The sequence below is a fragment of the Ictidomys tridecemlineatus genome, chromosome 2, assembly GCF_052094955.1.
Source record: "Ictidomys tridecemlineatus isolate mIctTri1 chromosome 2, mIctTri1.hap1, whole genome shotgun sequence".
NCBI lineage: Eukaryota > Metazoa > Chordata > Mammalia > Rodentia > Sciuridae > Ictidomys > Ictidomys tridecemlineatus.
In genome coordinates, this window is record NC_135478.1 from 119,846,658 (window position 1) to 119,861,352 (window position 14,695).

Consider the following 14,695-nt stretch of genomic DNA (forward strand, 5'->3'; position numbering starts at 1 on the left):
CCCAGCAGGGCAATCACAGTAGCTACCATCATCAATGGGGTCTTATTCCTTCCTAGGCGTTCAATTATTCGTGAAGCGTATGTTGTCAGTTTCTTCACATCTTCCCATGAGATCAGCTTTTCAGCTGGGTCATGTTGGTTCCTCTTCATTCTTCTTTGATATCTCTTCCTTTTGAGTGGAGGCTTCTCTGGGTCGATTTTCAGTCACTTGAATCTTGATTCTATCTCTTCCATGTCTGATTGTGCGTTCAGGCACCCAGATAGGACAGAAAGCACTTTCTGGAAAAATACAAGCATGACCTCTGCCCCACATAATCACTGGATCTGGACCTTTCCACTGACCCATCTGTAAGTCTTTCCACAAAACTCTGCCTAAAGGGCCTGTTGTTGCCAGAAGACATATGTCTCTCAGCTGCAGTGTGATCTTCTGCATTACAATTTAAAAAATTAAAAACAAACAAGGCATGGTTGAGACTATTTTGTGGGAGTCATAGATGTTATTCTTTTAATTTTTCTAATTGTAGCTTAATAGATAAATGAGCTCATTCTACAATGGCTTGACCTTGGGGGTTATAAGGAATTCCTGTTTTATGGTCAATTTGAAACTCTTGCAAAAATTGTTGAAAAGAAGAGCTTATATAAGCTGGTGCATTATCTATTTTAATCTGTAAAGCGCATCCTAACACAGCAAAGGCTGCTAGGCAGTGAGAAATTACATGTTAAGCATTTTCCTTTGAACATGCCGTGGCAAAAATAAATCTGGAATGTATATAAACTATCACATGTACATAACATTGTTTACCAAATTGAGGAATATGAGTTACATCCTTTTGCCATATTTGATTTGATTTTAATCCATGGGGATTTACCCCTGATAGCAGAGATGGAATGTTAATAACACACTTAGGGCAGTGACTTACAATTTGACAAGCTTGTTCTCTGGTAATATTAAATTTTTTAATGTAAGCTAGAAGTATTTTGATGATGTAAAGAATTGAAGCTTGTGCACAATCATATGGAGACATCTGTCGACAAACAGCTACCAATTTATCAATTTTGTCATTACCTGAAGTTAAAGATCCTGGAAGATTAGTGTGAGCTCGTATGTGTCCTATGAAACATGGGTATTTTCACATTTGCATCACCTTTTGTATATTATGAAATAATTTAAATAGCTCTTGTGATGAGGTATATCCAATAACTGAAATTTCAATATTTTTGGTAACTCTGACTGCATATAAGCTGTCAGAATAAATATTAATAGGCACATATGTAAAATAATTTAAGGCACAAATGGGAGCTTTTAGCTCTGCTCTTTGGTCAGAAGTATATGAGGTTTGTATTAACTCTGTGTGAACATAGCTATAAAAACCTGCTTTACTTGAGTTTGAACCATCAGTGAATACCATTAGGGCTCCATCTATGGGCTGAGCATGTACAATATTTGGAAAAATAATCAGTGTTATTGATGCAAATTGAATAATTTTATCACAAGGGTAATGACTTTCTATCTGATCATGAAAATCACCAAAAGCTATTTGCCATAAGCTAGAAGCTTGAAAAAGCCAATTATATTGTTGAATAGAAAATGGAATAATTATAATAGCAGGTTCAGATCCAATTAATTGTAAAACTCTCCTCTTACCTTTAATTACTACTTGAGCAATAGAGTCATGAAAAGGAATTAATGTCTTTTGGAGAGAGTGGGCTAAATGAATCCACTCAATAACTGCCAATCTTTGCCATATAGTTCCTGTAGGGGCATGAGCAGTTGGAAGTATTAATAAATATACCAGCTCTTGAGGAGTAATTCTGGTAAGCTGTGTATTTTTAATTGCAATTTTAACCTTTTTTAAAGTTGCTCTGCCTCTATTGTCAGTTGATGAGGAGAGGTTGGAGAAGGATCTCCTTGTAATATCTGGAATAAAGGACTTAAATCAGAAGTAGTTAGTTTTAAGGATGGCCTCAGCCAATTAATATCTCCTAATAGTTTTTAAAAAATTATGAAGGGTACATAACTCCTTAACTTTTATCTGTAGATTTTGAGGGTGGACTGTACGACCTTGAATTATCTGACATAAATATTGAAAGGGAGGAATCTTTTGTATCTTTTGAGGAGTAATGCACAAACCCATTGCTGTAAGTGAAGCCTCTAACTGAGTAAAAAGTTCTGAAAGTACTTCTGGATTAGCATGAGCCAATAATATATCATCAATAAAATGGATAATTTGTGCATCAGGAAAGTTATTTCTTATAGTAGCTATCTCTTGACCCACAAATTTTTGATATAAAGTAGGACTATTACGCATTCCTTGAGGCAAAGTCTTCCATCAATATCTTTTAACAGGTTCTTTAAAATTAATTGCTGGGACACTGAAAGTAAATTTTTCACAATCCTCAGGATGTAACATTATTGAGAAAAAACAATCTTTTAGATCTTTTAGCATTAAGCTATAATTTAAAGGAATTGCTGTAGGAGAAGGAAGTCCAAGCTGCAATGATCCCATAGGCTGAATTGCATGGTTTATTGCCCTTAAATCCTGTAGTAACCTCCAATTACCTAACTTTTTCTTAATAACATAAATGGAGGTGTTCCAAGGACTAAGCATTGATTCTATATGTCCAGCCTAAAGTTGTTCTTCAACTAACAATGAATTATCTTAATTTTTTCCTCCAAGATGGGCCACTAAGAAATCCATTTAGGCTCCTTTGTGAGCCAGGTGATCTTTTCTGCTGTCTTTTGGATCAGGGAGACACTCAGGGCACCTAGTAAAAATTTTGGTTTGGAGTAGTTACTAATCTCTGTTGAGGAGACTGGTTTGTAAGCAGTTACTCTTCCTGATAATTTTCCTCATTATCTCTATAAAGAAGTCCTTGATTAATTTCCTCAAATGATCTCATAGAATTTGGAGTTATTAATAATAATCCTATTTTGCTTAATATGTCTCTTCCCCATAGGTTTACTGATAAGGTTTACACATAAGGTTTAAAAACTCCACTGTTCCCATCAGGATCCTCCCAATGGAGATAATTAGCACTTTGAGCAGGCTGTGAGATTTGTCCAATTCCTTCTAAGTTAGCTGGTTCTATATGTAAGGGCCAATTTTTAGGCCAGAAGTGACTGAACAGGACTGATTTATCTGCTCCTGTATGCACTATGCCTTTAAACTTTTTATGATTGATTTTAAATTCCAGTAGAGGGCACTCCTGCTGCACTAATTGAGACCAGTACACTCTGGTGGTTTGGAAACTGAATTTACTTGTGGGTGTCCATCCAAATTACAGGGTAATAAAATCAATTGAGCAATAGTATTTCTTGGAGTAAGCCAAAGGACATAATTTGATTTTATAGTAACATTTAATTCTCCCTCAAAACAAGAATCAACCACTCTAGGTGTCACCTCGATGGCCTCTTTTAAATTGTTATGTCCCCAAATTAACCCTATACTTTCTCTTGGGAGTGGCCTGAAAATCCCAGTAGGGATTTGTTGTGGCCCTAATTTAGGATCCAATTCAATTATCATTGATGGCTGTAAAGAAACCATCTGTGAGATCCGCTCTGGTAGAAATGGTGGCTCCCCATGGTCGGTTGTGATGATGTTAAACTGTGTGACCTTTCTTCCAGTTCCCTTGTTTTTCCGGCCTGGGAATGGGCTGACCAGAAGTTTTTTGCCTCCCTACTAGATGGAAATGAAGACCAAAATGCGGGCTGATCAGCGCCATCTTGGCTTGCCATGTGGTCTTTAATAGACCAGTTTGTGGTCTGATACAGCCTCTTGACAAAATTAGAATAAAGTTTATTGGCACCCCAGTCACCTGGAGGGAGTGGCTGGCTGTGAATTGTCTAAAGCAAGCTCTGTATAAGTGGCAGATTAGGACCATAAACATCATAAGCATTCTTTAATTTCTTAATTGCTTTAAATGGAATTACCGCATGGACATGAACATGCTGGTCTTGATCATTAACCTGCTCAAAAACCAAAAAGAGTTTAAAGTCACTAGTATCTTTGCCAGCTTCCTGCGCCTTTCTAATTCCCTGCTGGAATGGAGTAAGGAAAGTCATCGCCAGTTCAGAATATCTGTTAAAATTCATCCTTTTAACTGAGAGCAGCCGAATTTGAATGGCTGGGGCAGGTGCCATTAAGCACAATCTGTTAAAATTCCCTGGTAAATCCTAGACTTCATTGTCTGATTCCTTTCACTCAGACTGCTATTCCTCTGTGGACACTTCCCTGTCACCATGTTAACTCTGAACTTGTAAGTTTCATAGAGGAGAACTCCTATGAATCTTCTCTGGACACTCCTCTCCAGGCGAAGGACCTTCTATCCCCCTGGAGGCCTCATCTCTATGGTTCTCCTCTCTCTCTGGTTTTCCTCCAGACTACTCTGGTTTGGTTCATGCAAGGCTAAATTTTTAATTTTGGTCTTGCCCTAAGGTTTTTTGTTTGAATATAATTTGTTTTAGCTTTTATCTGGCTTAGAGGAAAAGAGGTTAGCCTCAGGCAATTTTTCCATTTGAATAGACTTAATGGCTCTCTGAATACCTTTCAATAGATCTTCAGGAGGCCATGGATTTTGGCCCATGTAATCAAAAAGACAGCTGTCTAATGCAGTCCAAACCTTTTGAATATTCTCAATGTTTCCAGGTAACTCATTAGAAAGGCAAATTTTATGTAATTTTCTTCCTAATTTGTCCCATGTATGTAAATTTGGTGAATCTTGGTCATAAAACCAAGGGCAAAATTCACCTACAGTCTTTAAGAATTGTAGCAGCTGGGTCCTTTTGACCTGCTTTCCCTTCTGATTAATTATTGTCTCTAAAATTGTCAAATACATGTCCTTATCAGTAGAAGATGAAGTTCCCATCATTAAAGTATACTTTTAGTTTCTTTATGATGCCACACATCATAAAGTACATGAAGCATACATATTTTCATTGAAAGAGAGATTTGATAATTTGGGGATTACCCAGTCTGTGGTCTTCCACTGTAGCAATAAAAAACAGAAAGACAGGGCTCCTGAGGGAAGCAGAGATCAGGAGCTCAGGGTTGAGCACCAGAGCCAGACACACTATCTCCTATGGAGAGCTTTCTTCCCTCCAGCCCCATGGAGAGAACAAACAGGGGCAATTCCTCCTGATGGCTGTTGGAAAGGAGGTCACTGGGAGGGACTTCTGGTTTACTGTCCTCTGGCTAACAGGTTCTTTACCTCCTATCTTGTTCCTTTCACTTCTTTTTTATTAATAATTATATCTTACTTTTCAAACCCTACAGAATGTTATTCTAATAGACACTGTCATGAAGCTGCAGTGTGAAGAAATCCATGGCTTGACTCACTCGAGCACCTGAGTAGGATCCAGGCTCTCCTGTCCAGGCTTCACATACTCATCCAAGGGGCCCAGGAAAGGCCCTGTACCCAGCAAGAAATGGTATGTTTGGGGAAAAAATAAGAAATTTTGCTGCCTCTAGACTTCAACTCTGGATGGAAGAGCTCTATATGCCAGGGCAATGCTATGCTACTCCATTCCAGAGCACACACTACATGCTGCCTGTAACCACAGGATGCACAAGACAGAGTAAAGAGTATCAGCACTCTACAGGCTTTCCCAACTTGCAAGTAAAGCAGATAGCCTGATATTTCAGAAAAAAATAGGAGGAAAGCAACATTTCCTGTATACATCTGCTTTTAAAATTATAGCTTAAAAGCTATGCTTCAAGTGAGTAAGTGTGGTTTAATTAATAGTATCCAATACATTTCACAATTGATTTATAATCTATATATAATGGTAGATACTATATGGAATCATTTTTTCTAAAACAACAAAAAATAATTATCTTGTTTGGTGTTGGGGATTAAACCCAGGGACTGCATACCTGATAGGAAAGTGCTCTACTACTGAGATATACTCCCAACCCATTAAAAAAATCAGTTTTGGGGTTGGGGCTGGGGCTCAGTTGCAGAGCGCTCACCTGGCATTCATGAGGCCCTGAGCTATATCCTCAGCACCAAATAAAAATAAAATAAAGATATTCTATCTATATATAATCAGTTTTGACACCTTCCTAATGTGTCAAGATATGTGGATTCAACATGGTAGGAAGGTGTCAAAGCTGATTTGACACCTGAAGAAGTTGGATGTAACCTGATTTTTGCTGTTAAGATATTACCAACAGAGAATAAAGTAAAAATTATAAGATGGTCCCAAAGCAAAAGACAGTATACCAGAAAGGTTATCTTTCTTTCCAATCCTCTATATCTTTAATATCATTTTCTTGACTCATGACATTATCTAGGAACTCAGTAAGATGTTAAATTGGAGTAGTAGGAGAAGATACCCTTGATGGTTCCTGATCTTAGTGGGAAAGTTTCAAGTTTATTATTATTAGGAATGAGGTAGGGGTGATATAGCAGCAGGCAACCAGGTGGCAGGAGTAGCCTGTGAGCTGGGGCAAATTGTCAACTCTGGGGGAGAAGTCACATAAGCCCAAGGGCAGAAAGTTGAGGAAAGGAGCCATGGCCCTGTGGGGGTGACAGGGCCACTGGCAGCCAGTCTATGGTGCAAGCCCAGGCCAGGCCTCTGTTTCCAGGCAGAACACAATGGTTGGCAAGAGCCCCACCCTTCACAGAATTCTGAGTGCTTGGGTCATAATTGATACCTCAGCCCTCGAGGAGGTTCAGAGCAGAGATGGATAGAGACAGAGGTTGTTTTGGAGGTGGATAGAGATGGAAGTGGTTTTCACAGTGGGTCTGAAGACTTACTGAAATTGTGGCAATGTCATCCTGGTTTAGAGGCCACTCCTTGTGTCAGGTAGGGGGCAGCTTGCCTTCCTTCACCAGCCATATCTCCAACATTACTTAGAATGAGTTTCTCAATGATTTCGAGGATGTAGAAGCAGGTTTACCTAAGTATTGGAGAAAGAACATTGATGATACCAAATGGATGATCAGATATGACAATGAAAAACTTAAAACTATTGTATGGCGCTGGAAGAAAGGTATGCAGCATCAGAGCTAAGGATTCAACATCAATCTGCAAATTACTGAAATGAACTGGAAGAGAAAGAAGTAGAAATCAGGCAACTTAAAGTAAGACAGTTTGAACTACAAAATGAGTTGTCCACACTGCAGTCAGGAGCTGGTGGTGTACCAGCAACCACTGCCCAGTCTTCATTCGGTAATGAGATCAGTCATTGTCCAGCTTTTCCAAGTGATAACACGGACTTCAGTGACATAATTTCATCACAACAAGAAATCAACAGACTGTCAGTTGAAGTTTCAAGAATTGAATCTCAAGTTGGCCATTGGAGGGATATAGCTCAGGCAAAGGGAACACATAATTCTCATCGAAGTGAAATCTGCAAACTACAAAATACTATTAAGGTACTTAAGCAAAACTGAAGTCAAGATCTTGATAATCATCAAGAGGAAATGTCAGTTTTGCAGAATGCACATCAACAGAAACTGGCAGAGATAAGTCACCAGTATCAAGAGGAATTAAATGACTATGAAGAAAGAATTGAAAAACTTGAAAATCAGTAACAACAAGGTGACTCAGGAGTTACTGTAACTGATGAGTCTAAAATCTGTGAGATGTAAAAAACTATTCAGGTTCTACAAACTGAAAAAGTAGAGTCTGCAACAAATATGGGAGAACTTGAGAATCAAATAAAAGATATAAATAAAAAATTATCTTTGGCAGAAAATGACAGTGATGCCTTGAAGAGAGAAAAAGTGCATCTCAGTGTGGGAAAGCAACAAGAAATTGAACAGTGTGAAAACTTGAAACTGGAATGTAGTCAATTGTGGCCTTCTGTGATGGAGCGGAAAGATGAGGAAATTAAGAATTTGCAGAAAACCATTGAACAAATAAAAGCCCAGTGTAGGAAGACACACACAACCCTCCAGGAGACAATTCTGATAGTTTTTAAGAAACAAAAGTTAAAAGCCTTTCTATAGAAAATGGAAGTGAAAAACACCACCTGTATAACTATGAAATTGAAAAATTAGTGAAAGGGATTCAAGAACGAGAACTTGAGATTCAACTTCTAAATGAAAAGAATATATCTTTAATCAAACAGATTGATCAGCTGTCCAAAAATGAATTTGGTAAACTCACTCAAGTTATCCAGCAGAAAGACGTGGAGATAAAAGCTCTTCAGGATAAAATTTATTCAGATTCCTACACCCAGGATGTTGTTTACCTTCAGTGGCAACTGCAGACCTTCACTATGGAAAGAGAACAAATATTAGCTATTTTAAATGAGAAGACAAAAGAAAATACCCAACTGCAAGCAGAACATCAGAAAATGAAGGATATAGTCACTGCCAAAGCAACAACTCTCATCCAACTTCAAGAAGAAAGTTAAAAAAAAGTCCACAAAATTTGAAAATAGTTATCAAGATATGTTTAGAGGAAACTCTGCAGAATTTATCTAGTATCATTAGAGAAAAAGACATTGAAATAGATGCACTAAGTAAAAAATGTCAGACTTTATTGGAAGTTTTATGAATCTCTGGCACTGGTCATGAGGTTCGAGGTGTTAATAGTCATCAGTTCAAGGAGCTCCTACAAGAATGTGATGAATTAAAACAGCAAGTGAAAAAAACGGAGGAATGGACACAATAGGTAATGACAACCATCCAAAATCTGCATCGTAAGTCAGCCCAACACGAGGAAGACCTTCTTCAACTTGAAGCCCAAGTTTTGGTTGACAGTGATAACAGTTCTAAATTAGAAGCAGACTACACTGGCCTCATCCAATGTTATGAGCTGAATTAAACCAAAGTCAAACATTTTGAGCTCAAATTAGGCCAGGTACAGCAGTGCCTAGGGCAACTTTTCTCTTTTTAGGAAAACTTGATATGATTACACCACAGCTCTTGTCTGCATCATCACTTACCTCCCAGTCAGCAGAGGTCAAAGAGCTGAGAAAACTGCTGCAAGAAAAAGAGGCCACCATTAAGGAGCTCCAGGAGAATAACCACAGATTGTCTGATGCAACTGCTGCTGCCTCCAAGACAGAAAAGAAAGAATATGAACAAACAGATTCTGAAATTAAACAGCTCAAGGACAAACAAGATTTGTTACAAAATTTACTGAAAGAAAAAGACCTCTTAATTCAAGCCAAAAGTGATCAGTTACCTTTTTTCAAATGCAAAGTTCACTAACAAAGTGAATGAAAATGAGTTGTTGAGGCAAGCAATAACTAACTTCGAGGAGAGAATATTAATTTTAGAAATGGATTTCTAAACTAAAAGGAGAAAATGAAAAAATAATAGAAACATCCAAAGAAAAGGAAATGGAATATCAAGCATTATAAGAGAGAAACATGAACTTCTCATGAAGTTGATGAAGGAGAAAGCTCTTGCCTTTGAGTAAGTATTACAAGAAAAAGAACAGGGCAAGGCTGGGGAATTAAATCAGTTTTTAAATGCAGTTGAATCAATGAAGGAGAAGACCATTCTGTATCAGTAGGAGACAGACCAACTCACCTTGTCCCTAAAGAACAAACAGATGGAAAAGAGTACACTCCAGAAAGAGGTTCAAAACTTAAGTGATAAAGAATTACATTTAAATCAGGAGGTACAAAGACTGAGGAACCACCTTTTAGAATAAGAAGATTCTTACACCCAGAAAATTTGGGCTGCAGAGAAGACAGAGATGAACCTGAGAGAGAAAATCACACTATTGGAAGAAAAGCTACTTTTCTCTTCTAATGCAAGTCATCAAGCCACTGTGCAGGTAGAGTCCCTGCAGAAACAGGTGTGTTTACTCTCCCAAGAGAGGGATGAGTATGCACTGCAGCTTTTGCTCTACCAGGAACAAATAAAGCAGTATGCCATGTCATTAACTAACCTGCAAATGGTTCTGGAGCATTTCCAACAAGAAGAAAAAGCTATGTATTCAGCTGAATTAGAAAAGGAAAAACAACATATAACCAAATGAAAGGAAAAGGCAAAAAATCTATAAAGAGAGGTATTATTATTACAGGAACATTTGGATAAAGCCAATGGTGTGTTGGATTCAGCAACCAGACTTACACAATAGTTACATCTAAAGGAAAAACAGATTGAAGGACTTAAAAAGCAAAATGAGATCCAACAAGAAATGTTGAATGATGCACAAAAGAAATTGATGAACTCAGGAAATGGCACAGAAGGAAAAGCGGACAAAGTCCTAATGAGAAACCTTTGTTGGGAATTTCCATACACTGAACAGTAAGCATCACAAAGTGTTACAGTTAGTTGGAAGCATCCTGAACATTCAAAAGGAAGAAATGGAGCAGTTGTTGAATGGAGATGATGGTGGTATTACTAAGCAGATGACGGGTTGGCTTGGAGGAAGATCAAAAAATGTCCCCAGCACATCTTTGAGACCAAATAAGCAACCTGGGCTTAATAGTTCTTTTTCAGAACTTTTTGTTAAATTTCTGGAAGCAGAATCTCCTTTATGTGTTCCACCACCAAAACTTTCTGCTCATGCCATGAAATGTTTAGACTCCAGAGGAAGGAGAAAGGAAGGTAAGAATGTACCAAGAAGTTTGAAAGATGCAGTAGAATTCAGAGCTGGTAAAGGAGCAGCTGTGAATCCATTCTTGGCATCACATTCTCTGTGCACTGATTAGCCTAGCTGGACTGGACCTGGTGAAGCTGGGAATCTCCTTTTGAATCTCATCTTAGACTTCTTGCTCACCTTTATACCATTGCCAGTGTCCCCCGACAATAGCGCCAGGGTTGTACAAAAGGACCTTTTAAAGCAATAGGTGATTCTCAAGCCAGAGATGATTTAGCAATTTAAAGAAGGTATAAACACTTTGTACTTTTTACAAAGTGGCCTTTTTGAAAAGAAGTCATGCATTTTCAGGGGAAAAAGAAAAAGAAAAAAGTTAATATACAGAGCAACCAGGCATTTTGTCTCCCCCTTCCCCTTTTTTTTGGAGTGTGTTTTTTGCTGTAGTACTTTTTAATAAAACTTTACTTTTGTTTGTTTGCTGTAGCATTTTTTATATAAAATTTTGTTCTGATGCTATCAGGTAATCAACAGCAATAATAACTAGAGCTCCAATTTTTAAAAATGATTATATTTGTTAAATTTAATTTCATTTATATAACAGAAAAAAAGAAAAATACAACCCATATGAAAAAGATATGTACCTCAGTATTTGGGCTATATGAAAACAAAATATGGTGTATAAAAGTTGTGAATTCATTAGTTTATAAAAGAAAACATTGTATAACTACTAAAATAAAATTACAGTGGGAGGGCCTGAATATGTTAGTGGTGGATAAATTCTAAGATTCTTTTAATCTAAATGCTATGACACCTAACCCTTTTACTTCATTCTATTAAAAAAGTCACTTGAAGTTCATTCCCTTTTCTAGATGTTAATATGACCAGAAGGAAGATGACTTTTGTCAGTGAAACCAAAAGTATAATCACATGCATCCTTTTTAATTTTTAAGAATGTATCATTAAATATCTGGACTGTTTACATACTTTTCTGGGCCCTACAGTAATGCTTATAAGCACATTTTTAAAAACATTTGATCAAAAACAAAGTGGAGAAGAGAAACAAAATTATACATTTTTTAAAAGATGAAAAAATTAACAAATGGTTAGTTAAAACCTTTTTTATTTTTGTAAAGATAAAAGATATCTTTTGATAAGATAAAAGGTAAGATATCTTTTGTAAGATAAAAGATAAACCAAAAGTTTCTAGCTTAAGTCAGGTGATATCAGAGAAGTGAAAAAGCAGATTATATAGCAAATGCTTCTCTGACACTTGATATTTCTAAAACAATTGAGAACATTTTTATTAAAATTAATTCAAATAAATTTAATATAAATTAAATTATTTAAAATAAATTATATAATTTAATATGAATTAATTTCATTAATTTACTTTATTAATTAAATTAATTATTTTCATTAATTCAATTTGATTAATTTATTAATTTAATATATTAATTTATATTAAATTTTAATTTATATTTAAAATTTTATTAAAATTAGTTTAGTAAAATTAATTTAAATAAATTTTAATATAAATTAAATTATTATTTGTTATGTAATTTAATATGAATTTTAATAAAATTCATTAATTTTGATAAAATGTTCTCAATAGTTTTAGAAATTACAGGTGTCAGAAGTATTTGCTATAAAATCTACTTTTTTCTCTTCTCCAATTTAACCTAACTTAAGCTGGAAACTTTTGATTAATGTCTTATCTTAACTTACAAAATTAAAAAGTGAAGACAAAATACCTAGTGGTGATTGATATATATATTTATTTTATTTTTCTTTCAATTTTTAATTTTCAATTTCAGCTTCTTATTTCTTTATTTGATTTTCAAGCTTCTTTAGGATAAGGACATGTGGTTTATCTTTAATCTCAAGCAATTTACAAATAGAAAAGAAAGTACTATTCATGGCTTCTTTAAGTAGGTCACAAAGTAGACCTGAAACATATATGAATCAGCTTTAGAAGAATTTGTATCAAAAGGCTAAGAACAAGATTTTCCACACCAGTCCCCTACAACTGTGCATATGTGGTTGATGTGACAACCACCACAACAGCCACCAGACACACATCCTAAGAATAAGTGAAATCACCTCCTTGCACTAGCACCAGGTGAACCTAAGAATTTTTTACCAGCTATTTTATTAAAAAAAATCCAGACTTGAAGCTTAAGTGTATGAGGATGTTCATATTTATACTTTGAAGTTGTACATTGAAGAGCTTTTTTTTGCAGATTTTGTCAGTGTAGCTATGCCTTAGAAAGAGAAACATTTGAATAGCAAGAAACTGTGAAAACAAGTCGAGTTCAAATATGTAAAGAGCTCTGGCTCCAACTAGAGTGAAATTTAGTTGTTAATTTTGTTGTGATTGCTGTATATTTCTAATGTATTTGGGAGGTTGGAAGTTTTGATTATGGGTTGATGTATAAAACTTGTTTTTCCAAAAAATTAACAGGCCACACTGCTTTACACAGTGTCACCTTTCTTCTTAGCTAACTTATTTAAATTACCATTCTTCCATACATTGTAAAGGAAGTTCCCATAACAGTTCATCTGAGAAATGTTCAACTGCCTCCCGAGCTCTGCCCGATTGGCATCATAGATGTTCCTATACTTAACTCTACCGTAAATGAAAACATCTCAAATTGAAAATGCATGCACCACACCATGTGCCTAGAAGCACAGTGCTCTGCAGGTGCTACTTGCTTTCCCTGATGATCCTGTCACTGTTGGGGGGCTGCCTCTCACTGCTGCTGGCCCCACCAAGAGGGTGGTGTGATACATATTGCTAGCCCAGGACAAAGGAAAATCCAAAATCTAAAGTGCGAATTCTCCTGGACATGTCCTACATTTGAACTAACAAGATATTGAAAAATCCTTTTTAAATAAAAGCATTTTTAGCTATGGCTATAATTAAATTAGAGCCTTTATCTGTTTTCCAGTGTATTTAGCTATCTCCTATAAGGATAAAAGAGTTACCCCAATTACTTTCACATTACATAGGAAATTCAGAGATTTACAACTCTGTGTATGTGATCTCTGCAATTTCATCATGCATATAGCTTGAAGTGACTACCACCACCAGATCCACAAGAAACACTTGCATCCTAAAGATCACTAAACTCACTTCATTGCACCAGCTCCAGCTTTTTGGAACTTAAGAGTATTTCTTTAATTTTCATAATGTATCCTGACTTGAAGTTTAATTGTGTGAGGATGTTCATATTTATACTTTGAAGTTGTACATTGAAGAGTTTTTTCTTGCAGATTTTGTCGATGTGTATGCCTTAGAAATAAAAACCTTTTTTTTTCTTTTTATGCTATCCCATATTTCTTGAATGTTCTGGTCATGATTTCATACTGTTTACACTGTGTGGTCTACACTCTTTTCAAAATTATATATGTTGTCTTCATTGTCTGATGTCCTGTCTTCCAAGTGATCTAATCTGTTGGTGATGCTTTCAATTGAACCTTTAATTTGGTTTATTGTTTCTTTCATTTCAAGGATTTCTGTATTTTTTTTAGAATCTCTATCTTTTTACTGAAGTAATCTTTTGCTTCCAATACTTGTTTATGTAGCTCATTGTCAAAATGATCTTTTGCTGCATGTATTTGGTCTTCTATATTATCCTTTAATTTGCAGGACATTTTAATTATGTACATCCTGAACTCTTTCTGTCATATCTTCTGACGTGCTGGCCATGGATTCTAATAATGTGGTATCTTGATTTGTTTGGGGGCACTTTCTTCCCTTTTCTTTTCATATTGCTTCTGTGTCTTCTTTTCTAGCACTGTGGATCCTAGGTGTTACTTTTTTACTCCACAGGCTTGTAGTGCCCCTGTAGGGATTACCTCCTTGGAGGTGAAGGACAGTGTTATCAGATCCCAATATAAACCACATAGACCCTAAAAACAAATGTTTGCTAATAAGATGTTACACTTGGTCACAATGTATAGATATTGTGAATTCAAATATTATCTACAATATACCCAGTAGGCTTGTAAAAAGGTTTACACTTTCTGATGGTATACAAAGAATCAGGGATGAGGAGTAAGATGATATGCTGAGGAGGTAGGAGGTGAGGACATAGAGTTGTTATATCTTAGGAAGTGTGAAAGAGAAATCTAAAGAGGAAGATTAGTAGCAGTTGAAAGGAGAGGAAGTAAATTTGGATAG

At 36.1% G+C, this 14,695-nt stretch overlaps 1 pseudogene; it reads left to right on the top strand.

The window, feature by feature from the left end:
* Positions 1-6,939: 6,939 nt before the first annotated feature.
* LOC101960633 (thyroid receptor-interacting protein 11 pseudogene) lies at positions 6,940-8,426 on the top strand (annotated as a pseudogene).
* Positions 8,427-14,695: the final 6,269 nt, after the last annotated feature.